Below are 12680 nucleotides of genomic sequence, written 5' to 3' on the forward strand. Positions count from 1 at the left end.
CCCTGGTTCCCTGGAGCAGTCCCAGCAGGGAACTGTCCAGTCTGCTCCCGGGGGTAGAGACATCATGGGACACAGCCCAGGGGAAGAGGAGAAGCTGTAAGAAGGGCTGAGGTCTGGGTTTTTCCACCTGCCCAGTGGCTCCTGGGAGCCTACACCTAATCCTCCTTACAGCCCTGTCCTGGTTATCACCTGCCTGGGGAGAGGGGTGGGCAGGTAGCAGCCAGGGGACAGCACACTTCCCCAAAGAGGAAATGAAAGTTGTGTTTTTAAAGCCCAAATGCCACACTGCTAGGGGTCAGCAAGAACAGCCAGGCAGTGTGTGCACCTCTGTTTGAGATTTAGCCTCTTAAGGCTATAACTGGTGCCCAAGTTGCCTGCCTTTGTGGCTTGTCCATGGCTGGGTGCTGGAGAAGGAAATGGCAACCCGCTCCAGTATTCTTGCCTGGGAAATCCCACGGACAGGGGAGCCTGGCGGGCTTCAGTCCATGGGGTCCCAAAAGAGCCGGACAGGACTGAGACTAGGCAACAGCAACATGCCCGGTGCTTCCAGAGCCCTGGCTCAGGCTGTCTCTCCGGTTGGGAAGGAGCTGTGCAATTGTCACAGGGGCAGGGGCTGGTGTTAATGAGATGATGCCTGAGAAATGCTTTGGAAACACTTATGTCTTACGCAACTATACTTCTGTTGCCATTGGAAACAGACAATCTGGGAGGATTTCCCTGAGACCTACGAGTAGGGAGAAAAGAAATGGCCTAGGATGTCACTGTCAGAGGAGGGCTTGAATAGTCCAAAGGCTTTCTGCACTCACACGATAAGGTAAAAAAAATACGAGCATTTTTTTCCAAGTGATGATGATAATTAGTGTTTATGGTAATTAACAGTAATGACAACCACTGTTATGTTAACCACTTGGCACGCCGCATCTCATAAATGCTTACTACACACTGCAAGAGAGGACTGTTGTTACCTTCTCCATTGTAGAGATGAAGAAACCAGGCTCTTCCAGGGCTGCTGGAGGACCTGCTCAAGGTCACCCCCAGCCCGAAGTGGCAAAACCAGGATGCAAACCTTTCTCCTGAGTGTGAGCACCTGCGTGACTCCTCCAAGGATGACATGACAGGAAAGGGTTAACTCAGCAGCCCCGGGTCACCTTTGGCGGAGTCTCTCAACCCTCTCTGCACTTTGTTACCCTGGAGGGGAGCTTTTTTAATGGACCAGGTCCCAGCCTAGACCATTGGGAAGAGGGGTAGGGTAGGGGGTGGGGGCTGGGCATGATTATTTTCCAGAAGCATCTCAGGTGGTTCCTTGGCCAGCCTTGGTCAGGAAAGGCCCAGAGGTCTCACGGGGGCAGGACCTTGTCCATTCACGTCAGCTCCCTCCCGGGCGTGTACCAGCCCCTGGCCCCACAGGGTGGCAGAGTAGAGGCCAGGGAGTCTTTCTCGCCCTGACCTTGGCTTAGAAGTGCCTCCAGGGACAGCTCAGAGGGTCCCTCCCACATGCTGTCTGACTGACACAATCCACCCTCAGCCAGGCTAACTAGCACAACCCCTGGGCCCAAGAGGAAAAAGAGCAAAAAGCCTGTTTTTTTTTTTTTTTTTAATTGGGTCAAGAGAAAATCTGCAAGTCATGGTTAGCATCTGCCGTCATTTTTCAGGACGCTGCTGTGCTCTGCGTCTCCCACGTGTGAGAGCGGGTTCCGTGGTGCGAGGGGGTGGGGGACAGTACCGCCAGACGGGCCCCTGGAAGGGTGAGGGTGGTGAGGGTGCCCGGCCCTGTTGGGGGCGAGGCTCCTGCTTGCTCTCAGCCTGGCCTGTGGACACCCGTGAGGGAGGTGGTGTCAGGGCCACCTCGCCAGACGCGCAGGCTGAGGTGAAATGACTGTGACAGAGGAGGCACAGGCATGTGAGGTGAGACTGGCACCTGCTTTGCCAACTCTGTGGGCAGTCGGAGTGGCTCTGCTTGGCAGCGACTCCAGGGCAGTCAGAAGCCACCAGGCCCCACCTGCCCCACTCACTGTTGGCTGCCCTCCCCGGGCTCACGACACAGGCTCAAGGGGCCCCCAGCCCAGAGATCTGAGGAGATCTGGGGAGGTCCGAGGGCCCTGGCCACCCACAGAGCTGCTTCCCTCAAAGGAAGTGCTGGTTTGCTCTGTGTTTTCAAGAAAACAAGAGAGGATAGTTCAGGGACTTCGCCAGTGGTCTGGTGGTTAAGACTTCGCCTTCCAGTGCGAAGAGTACAGGTTCGATCCCTGGTCGGGAAGCTAAGATCCCACATGCCTCGAGGCCAAAAACCCAGAACATAAAACAGAAGCAATATTGTAACAACTTCAATGAAGTCTTTAGAAATGGTCCACATTTTTTAAAAAATCTTTTAAAAAGAGGACAGTTCAATCTCTTGGGGGTTACACAGGGTGGAGAGGAGGAAGGCCCAGGGCCTGCGTGGAAATCTGTGTGGATTCCCCAGGTACCAGACACGGCTGGAGCTCAGCCTCTCCCCTCAGACAACCTTTAGGGAGAACTCCCGGGCCCTGACCTGTCTGCCTTTCTGGCCAGCTCTCCCTCCAGCCTTTCACAGGCGGATGCAAACCTGTCAGGGTGAGAAAGGTGGGGCCAGAGGCTTCCCTGGTGGTTCAGATGGTGGAGAATCTGCCTGCAATGTGGGAGACCAGGGTTCGATCCCTGGGTGGGGAAGATCCCCCCTGGAGAAGGGAATGGCAACCCATTCCAGTATTCTTGCCTGGAGAACTCCATGAAGAGAGGAGTGTGGCAGGCTACAGCCCATGGGGTTGCAAAGAGTCATACACGACTGAGCGACTAACACACACACACACAGACACAGTGGGAGCCAGGGAGACCCACTGCCAGTTGTCACTTTCCTCCTCGCATGAAGCGGTACTCACTCATTCAGCTCACATTCTTGAGCCCTTAGGCTGCGTTGGGTGCTGGAACTGCCAAAATACACAGCCCAGGAGCTGGTGGACTCACGGTTTAGTGGGGTAAACACGTACAGTCGCCAACTGTCACCCCATACGATGGCTGCAGCTGAGAAGCGAATGCAAAATGCAGCACTGGCCCAGAGGAAAGTGTGAATAACTTTGTGGTGGGGGAGGAGTGCCAAGTCTAGGCGGGCCAGGAGGATAGTTTTAAAGCAGGACGTTGACTCTGAGCGCACGTGCCGAGTCCCACCTCCTCCTGGAGCCTGATCTGTCCATTCCCCTGCTTCCTTGGTCTCCCTGACTCAGGATGCAAACCTCACATCTCCCTGCACCTCACCGCTACTCTCTTAATTCTGCTTCGTTCATGATAGTTTTTTGTCCGTGGCCTTCTCTCTCAACTGGATTTTTGTGCTCAGTTGTGTCCGACTCTTTGCAACCCCATTGGATTGTAGCCTGCCAGGCTCCTCTGTCCATGGGATTCTCCACGTAAGAATACTCCTCCAGGGAATCTTGCCAACCCAGGGACTGAACCTACGTCTCTTGTGTCTCCTGCATTGGCAAGTGGGTTCTTTACCACTAGTGCCACCTGGGAAGCCCGAACTGGATTTTATGTTTCTCCACATCAGGGAGTGGTTCTGGCATTTTCTCTCTCCCACCATAGGAGCAAGACAGTATTGAGCTTGCTGGAATACTTCATGAGTTAGTGACCAAAAGTCCACTGGAGGGTTAGGAGCTCTGAATTCAACAGCCAGTTCCAGGCAACGCGTGGGAACATGTTGCTACTTTCCCTCAGAGAAACAGTCAGGCAGACCTTTACCCAGAGGGGAGGCCGGTGAAAAGGTGGCCCGCTTTTTAATGTTTCATGAGCTGGCTTTCTGCAGTGTTCTTTATGACCTAAGTGTAATCAAACATAATGGTAAAATTAATTTCCAAGTCAAATATTGGGTTGAGGATTATGTGCTGTTTGGAGTGATTAAAATTGCTGCTCTGTTCTGTTCTAACAGAAAAGGAAGGAGCAAGACAGTGTATTCTGTTCAACGAGAAAAATGCCCAGAGAGGTGACATTTTCCCACTCTAACTTCTACTTTATGACGGAAAAAGAAAGGCAAGTAGATAGCTGATAATGAAATTGCCTTTTACTACTAATTTTGATCGGGGTAACAAATATACTTTGGTTAAACATCAAAAGGTACTACTACCATGCTTATAATAAAAAGCATGGATTCTCTGCAAATTCCTGCTTTTCAGAGGAAAGCACTTAACACTCTTTCGTTTTCTTCCCTTTTTTTTTTTTTTAAAGAGAGAGTGTGAGGGAGCTCTGAGTGAGGAAGGGTAGGAGGGAGCTCGGGCTGAGGGGACTTTCAACTCTTTTAGACATTTTTATGGTATTTTCCTCCACAGTTTCAAGTAACATATCTCTCAATTTTTCCTCCATTATGGACATGTATTAACTTCTCATTGCAGCAAAAGAAAATTTATTCTTTTTTTTTTTTTACATTTTATTCACACGTACACATTCACAGTCATTTTTCAATCTGATATTTCACCTCTTCAGATTAATGAGTACTCAGAATTTATGTCAATATGCCCCAGTAAACACTATTAAATATTGTTGACGGTTAAGCCTCAGTTTTCTATAATTGCATTTCTCCTCAGGTACATTTCTTTTTCCTGGAGTTAATCACCATGTAACATTTGCTCAGACTTTTAAATGCCCCTCACTAATTTCTCCAACTTCTTGCTAAACTTTTCTCGGTGTGGGCATACACATGAAGTAAGCTCAGATCGTTTGTCCTTGTTACGGCATGAATGCAGATATGCAGTGCCCTGCAGCCTGCAGCTCCAATCTGAATGGAGAGCTCCCAGCTGTGCCACGGTGCCCTGGGGTGTCCCTCCACCTGCCAGCGCTGGGCCAGGTGTTTCCTGGGTCGCTGTTTGTTGGTTTACCCTCTTGTTTTGTTGAAGCACATCCTTCAGTAGTTTCCTGTCAAAGCCTCCGAAAGTTACGTTGTTGAGATTTTGCCTGACTGAAAAACGTATTCAGTTTATCGTCACATTCAATTAGCAGTTTGGAAATTGTTTTCCTTCTGAATTTTGAAAGCCCTGCTCCACTATCTTCTAGTTTCCAACAGTGATAGGGAGAAATCTGAGTAATATTCTGATTTCTGATATTTTAATATTTTCCTCTAGAAGTTTTTATGATCAGCTCTCTATCCTTGGTGTTCTCAAATTTTACAATAATTGTAATATAATTTTAATAATAATGTATTTTTTATTTAATGCTCCCTGGCACTTGGTCCAAACTCTCTTCTATTACTTATTTAATAATTTCCTCCTCTCCCCCTTTTGCTCTCCTTTCTTTCTGGAACTCTTACAAGCTTGTTGTTGGACTTCTTGGATTGATTTTCTGCTTTTATCTTTTCTCTCCTATTCTTCATCCTTTTGCCTTATTCTATTTCCTGGGAGACTTCTTCAACCTTCCAATTCAATTCTTCTATTGAAATCATTCAAAGATTCCTTTCTTTTATGAACTTCTTATTTTCTGAAAGTGTTTTCTTATTCTCTGAATGTTTCTCTTTTATCTTGTTCTTATTTTGTGGAAGCAATGTTTTCTAAGTCTTCAAGGATATAATTTTCAGGTTTGGCTGAAATTTTATTCTGCTTCCTGCATTATTTCAGCTTTAGGTCTTGGGCAAGTAACCTACCCTCTGTGAGCCTCATTTCCTTAGATGCTAAAATGAAGATGGAGATTATGGTAATGACCAGGGCTGGGAACACTGAGGGATTCTCAGGTGTTGATGCTGCACTTGTGGGACTCTGAGAGTGAGCACCCCCTGAATCTCATGCCCTGGGTGTCCTGCTTGCCTCATCCTAGTCCCAGCTCTCCTAAAGACCTCACATGGCAACTCTGAAGACTTGGCGAGATAATGCATTGCAGGAGCTTAGCTCAGAGCTGGCATATGGTAAATGCTCAGTAAATATGAGCTGTACTTCAGATCAAGTGATACAACACTTATTAATAGGAAACCTGTATTTAATATCCACTATGCATTTGGTGCTGTGACTATAAAATCAGAGGACTAGAAAAAAGAGGGGGGAAAATAGAAGGGATAATAATAATAAAAAGAAAGGACTATGATAATAAAAGTAGAAAATAAGAAAGGAAAAAATAAATAGCCATGGGAGACAGAAAACTGTACAAAGCAAATTTATATTGACACTGAAGCTGCAGCTGGGAAGATTTTCTGGGTGAAGAGAAACTCCTTCATCATAATGAGGAATGAGATAATAAAAAAAATTTAGAATATCTTTCGCTTCAGAAAAACAGAATTGATTGATTCTCCGAGGCCCGCCCGAAAGAAGAGAAGCAGCCTCAGGCCTGAGAGAAAATGATCTTTGACAATTGGTGTCCCTTGATTTTCATATATTCCAGTTGATTTACAGCTTCTTCACATTTTAATTGATCATTCGTCTTCTGGGCATGGGCCTCCGGGTGATCAGAGTCAGGAGCAGGGCAAGTTTGTCGGTCTCAGAAGCACATAAACAGACACTGGAGACTCTGTCCACCACGAAGAGTATGAGAAATAAAATCTTTACAAAATAAAATCATCTCTCCCTAACTTTCTCTGTCCAAATACCAGACTGAAATGGAAAAGGAAGAAAAATTTAGAAAATTAGAAAAGAGTCCAAGGACATTGTTTTCTTCTCCAAACTTGAGTCCAATTTAAGAACAATTAAGTTTCTGGGCTCAGTTGGACTTTTGTACCTGATATGGTTATTGGTAAACTTTTATGTTGGCCCAACGCTCTTTTCCCCTTTGAGCCTGAATGCCTGGTCCAGCCTTCCTGGAACAGAAGCCATGAGCATCTAAAACCAAGAAGGCGGGACTTTCGTGGTGGTCAGTGGCTAAGACTCCATGCTCCCAGTGCAGGGGGCCCAGGTTTGACCCCTGGTCAAGGAACTAGACCCCGTGTGCCACAATTGAGAGTTTGGAGGCCACAACTAAGACCCAGAGCAGCTAAATAAATAAAGCAAGCCAAGGAGGCCGAGGCATGGTAGAGAGGGGAAGAACACATCAGCCACCTTCCAGGCCTCAGGAGGCACCCAGGGGTAGGAGGATCCACTGTGGAACTTCCACCACTAGACACCAAGGAAATGTTTGATCAAAAACCTTTGACCTTCCTGGAATCCCATTGTTTCTTTGTTTTGCTAACATTTAGGGAAGTGACTAAAAAACCAGATCCGTTTCAAAGTAAAATAAAGCACTAGTTCAGGGGGTGAGGGGTTTGCACTGGCCCTCCAGCCTTCACTGAGGGGCTTGGGCTTCCTGGGTGGAGCTAGAGCTGCTGGGAGGAGGTGGCTCTGCCTCAGGTGAGCAGCCCGAACCCAACAGGACTCATGGCCTTGTAAGAGAAGGAAGGGGGACTTCTGGTGGTCCAGTGGCTAAGACTGAAGTGAAGTGAAAGTCGCTCAGTTGTGTCCGATTCTTTGCAACCCCATGGACTATACAGCCCATGGAATTCTCCAGGCTGGAATACTGGAGTGGGTAGCCTATCCCTTCCCCAGCAGATCTGCCCGACCCAGCAGTCAAACTGGGGTCTCCTGCATTACAGACGGATTCTTTACCCACTGAGCTATGAGGGAAGCTGTGGCTAAGACTTCACGCTCCCAATACAGGGGGCCTGGGTTCGATGCCTGGTTGGGGAACTAGACCCCACATGCCGCAGCTAAGACTTCACATGCCACAGCAAAAATCAAAGCTCCTATGATGTACCGCAACTAAGACTTGGTGCAGCCAAATAAATAGAACTAAAAAAAAAAAAAGAAGATTCTTAAAAAACAAAATAAAGGTGGATTATAAAAGCTGAAAAAAAGAAGAAAGAGAAGAAGAGCAAGGGACTCCAGGGGTGGGCACACACAGAGGAAAGGCCATGTGAGAATGCAGGAGGGAGGCGGCCATCTGCAAGGCAAGAAGAGAGGCCTCAGGAGAAACCAAACCTGCTGACCCCTCGATCTTGGACTTGCAGCCTGCAGAACTGGGAGAAAATAAATACCTGTTAAGCCACCCAGTTTATCATACTTTATTATGGAAGCTCTAGCAAATTAATTGGAGAAGGAAATGGCAACCCACTCCAGTGTTCTTGCCTGGAGAATCCCAGGGACTGGGGAGCCTGGTGGGCTGCTGTCTATGGGGTTGCACAGAGTCGGACACAACTGAAGCTACTTAGCAGCAGCAGCAGCAGCAAATTTAGAGGAGTCTCTTAAATTTCTCTTCCAATCTCACTATTTCCTAAGTGAAATTGGAAGCAATGTCACCTCCTGGAAGTGAGGATGGAGATGTTGGAGCTTTAAGGACAGAAGTGAAAAGCCATCATCCAGGACTGTGGGAGAATGGAGGGACCAGGGAACGCAGCTGGGTTCAGGAAGCACTGGGGCTCACCTAGATGAAAATAACACAGATCAGACTTCTTACCATCTGTCTCCTCATCCACGTCCAGCTGTAAAGATGGGTCGCTGAGGTGGGAGGTGGGACAGGTGTGGAGTTGAGGAAAGGTTGAATTCCACCAGGGCTGCAGTTTTGTAAGGACCATGAGGCAAGAGGAGGGTGAGGATGTCAATGCGTGTGAGGGAATCCAGATGTTATTATGTGTACTTGGGAGTTATTATCGTGAGTGGCTGTGGAATTTCGGTTGGATAAAGAGGAAATAGAACAGATGAGGGCAGTGAGGAACCTTTCAAATGTTGGATCAGTGATTTGAGATCCTGATCCAGTGGCGGAGTGGTGGGAACTGGGGTTTTGGAAGAAATAAGCAGAGCTGAGAAGTTAGGAGGTGGTTGAAGAAGAGGTGATAGAGGCTTTGCAGGTCTTAATAACGGGAAGGTCCAGCATCTGCGAGGGAGAGGAGAGCAGGGAATGAAAGGATAGATGTTGAAAAAACCAACTCCGGAGGCTTCACTGGTGGCCCAGTAGTCAAGAGTTGGCCTGCCAATGCAGGGGACACGGGTTCAGCCCCTGGTCCGAGAAGATTCCACGTGCCAAGGGGACAACTGAGCCCATGCACCACAGCTACTGAGCCCACACACCCTTGAGCCCACATTCTACAACTAGAGAAGCCCCCAGAAGGAGAAGCCAGAGCCCTGTAGCTAGATAGTAGCCCCTGTTCACCACAACTAGAGAAAGTCTGTGTGCCACCAAAAATAAATTAATTAATTAAACTTTTTTAAAAGAACCAACTCTAGATACTGAAATCACCAAGAACTGTAGTCGAGGAAATTGAGAGGGTGGCAGAGAGGCAGGTACTTGGTCTCAAAGAAGCAAGGGGAGTGACCCTGGCTGCACCATGTATGGTCTGAGGACATGAGTTTCAACCTTGGGGGGTCTAAGGTCAACAACTCTTGTAGGTGACCCTGATGGATACAGCCCAGGGGTCAGAAAGCTCAGTGGTGACAGGACAGAGTCACACAGCTGCCCCCAAGCTTGCTGTGGTCCCAGACATGGACACATCCACCACTTATCCAGCTTTGTGCTGAGTTCCTCCTTCCCCAGCGACCCCCGAGGGCCCAGGATGTGCCCTTCCCAGCACTGGACACTCTGGGGCTCAGAGATGAAGATGGAGGCTGGGCCCCAGAGGAGGATGGGAGATCCTGGGACCACACTGCCTGGCTCCTCCTGCCCAAGGGGCACAGTCTTCCAGAGCTGAGCCCACCCCAGCCCAGAGGGCAAAGCAGAAGCAGATCCCTGGCCAACCCCTCACCACACACACACATACACACACACACAATGCATTCAAGCAGTCTAAAAAGAAAAGTCTACGTAGATGTTGTGCTTGCAATTATCCCCTCTGATATTTGGGAGGATACAATTGCTCATACAATAAAGAGTGATTTTCTCCCCACGCTAGGGTTTTGATTATGTGAGTGTATCGTGCACTTCACTCAAACACCCAACAAAAGCTTCATTTGACTGAAAAACAAGAAAGGCTGTCGGCATGCTAACAAATTACAACCATGAGTCAGGCCGATGAGGAGCAAACCTACTCCCTTCTCCTCACCTTCCGGACCACCTTGTGGGATTCTAGAAAGCTCTCAGAAGTAGTTCAGGCCTCCGGTCAGGCTTCTAGATGTGATGAGTTCAGAGGAGAAGCGGTACCTCTGAGCCAAAAAAGCCCAAGGCCACCGCCCGGTCCCCAGGCCACTGGACTTCCCCTTTTCTGCATCTTTTCTGCCACCCAGAGACCTGGCAGGAGCCTATCTGCCATCCTGTCCCAATCCACTGTCACATACACACTCACACACACGTAGCACACCCACTCACACAATTTACTTCGTAACTACCATCGGGGAGGTAAGTGGACCCAGAGGGTGAGCTGGGAAGGTGAAGATTTCCCCCTCAACCCCCAAGTCACCAAAAGGCAACCTTCAACCCAGAGAGTGGAAATACTTGGCTTAATGAGGCCAAAGATCCTCGAAAAATGTTACGTCATGGTTTGAGTATATAGCCTTGGGTCACTGAGACTTGAGAAGTTAGGTGCTTTTTCTCCTTCTTTGTTTTTTTCGCTACAAAGTGTCTGAAGCAACTGGTCAGACTCTTTATTTGACAGCCATGAAGGTGGCCCTCAGAGAAATGAAAGGACCGTGCTCCTTGGGCAGGAGGAGCCAGGCAGTGTGGGCCTGGGATCTCCCATGCTTCTCTGGGCCCAGTCTCCATCTCCATCTCTGAACCCCAGAGTGTCCAGCACTGGGCAGGGCACATCCTGGGCCCTCTTGGCCAGTCCTGGTCAAGTCCTGGCCAGGTCCAGCTGACTTCCAAACTCCCAAACCAGTGCTCTTGCCCGTTCTAAGCAGTGACCAATATTACTTGGGTGCTTGTCTACATGTATGTGTGTGCATACTTCGCTTCTCCTAGCTGGACTCTGGGCCAGCTTGGTGCAGACCCCCACAGTCCCTAACTGCAGAATGAGGAGCTGAGGCCCGGCTGGGCTCTGTGACACACAGGGTACTGGGAACTCTCCAGAGCCCAGGCCTCATGGCGTCAGGCATTCTGTGAGCTATAGTCAGTCTCTTGCTGGGGTGGCAGCTGCGTGAACAGTGGTCAGCCACTGGTCAAAGGACTCCCCCAGTTCCAAAGCTTCAGAAGAACTTCCACTGAATTCTGTCCTTAGGTTCAGCCAGCATTACCTATAAGAGGAAAGAGAGGGCTTGTCATCAAGCTCTTCATAATGGCTGTAGATCTGACAGCGGTTTGGAGGAGGTCATCTTAGGCATGGCAGCCTCTACCCCAGTAAGATGTTTCCTGCAAGCCAGCGACAGGCCCTCCAAGGGCCCTGGCCATCTCCTGCTGTCTTGGGTCCCAGGATGAATAAAAAGGTGAGGACAGAAGCAAGATAGTTTGAAGGCAGGATTTTGAGGCATCCATGATGGAGCTGTTGTGGGAGCCAAGAAGAGATAGTGTCCAAGTTGGTGGTGATAGAATCGGAACCCGTGAAGTTCTTAGCTCAGGGCTGCTGTACAGTGTGGTGAGAGACAGACTGTGAGGAAGCTTTCTTACCACACAGGGCCCGGGAACAGAGTCTAGCTGAAATTAAGGATTTGCCTCCCTCTTTGCTTTCAGGGAACACACTCCCCAAACCATGTAATCACTCAATCCGGAAGGTGGGGAGTTATTCTCGGTTCATCCACTGCTCCCCCATCCACACCCCAGCAGGACCCTCTTCTCCATCCCCATTGTCCAAAGTACACTCAGCTCCTTCATTCCAGAAATGACTTCCTAGCTGGTTCCCCATGATCTGTCTGTCATGTCACCACTGGAGATCACGTTCTATGAGGCAAACCATGTCATGCCATTCTTAGGCTTAAACCCTTTGAGGCATCTTAATCAAATACTATCGGCCATGCCTTGGCACTTGCTTCTCCCCTCCTGGGAATGCTCTTGCCTCTTCTTGTCACCTGAAAATGGCCAGTTATCCTTTACGGATGCTGGCAGTATCTCACGGGGAAAGGATGGAGCAGGAAGTCTAAACTCCAGACTCACAGTTGTGGCTCTGGTGCCACAGCCCCACTCAGATGACTCTTGGGCACTTCAGACTTGATGTTGTCCAAAGCCAGATCCTACACCCTACCCAAGCCTGCCCTTCCTCCAGGTAAATAGCACTCCCATCCAGGAAGTCAGATAAGAAACATTCCTCGTTTCTCCCTTCACACCCCATGTCCAGCCCAGCTTTCCCATTTCACATTTGCCCATTTCTCATCTATGATGCCCCCAGAATCTGAGGCAGCATCTCTAGCCCGGCACGAAGGTGGCTTCTGACCTGTCCCCCTGCTTCCACTCACCTCCGCTTTCACCTGTCATCCACACATCAACCAAAGATCCTTTCCTTTCTTTACAGTTTAATTTTATGTCTCTTTTGAGAAGGTCCATATTTATAAGGATCGAAATTCAAATGGCGATAAGGATCGGGCATCTAGTTTACATAATGGCCTCTATTAACAAAAAGACCTAATTTTAAAATTGGCAAAAAACTTGAATTGACAGTTCTCCAAAGAAGATATTGAATGATAAATTAGTACATGAAAACATGATCATTGTCACCAAATCAGGTGACATTCAGTTCAGTTCAGTCACTCAGTCATGTCCGACTCTTTGCAACCCCATGAATCATAGCACACCAGGCCTCCCTGTTCATCACCAACTCCCGGAGTTCACTCAAACTCATGTCCATCAAGTTGGTGATGCCATCCAGCCATCTC

This window comes from Bison bison, unplaced genomic scaffold (assembly GCF_000754665.1).
Source record: "Bison bison bison isolate TAMUID 2011002044 unplaced genomic scaffold, Bison_UMD1.0 scf7180017864491, whole genome shotgun sequence".
Lineage (NCBI taxonomy): Eukaryota > Metazoa > Chordata > Mammalia > Artiodactyla > Bovidae > Bison > Bison bison.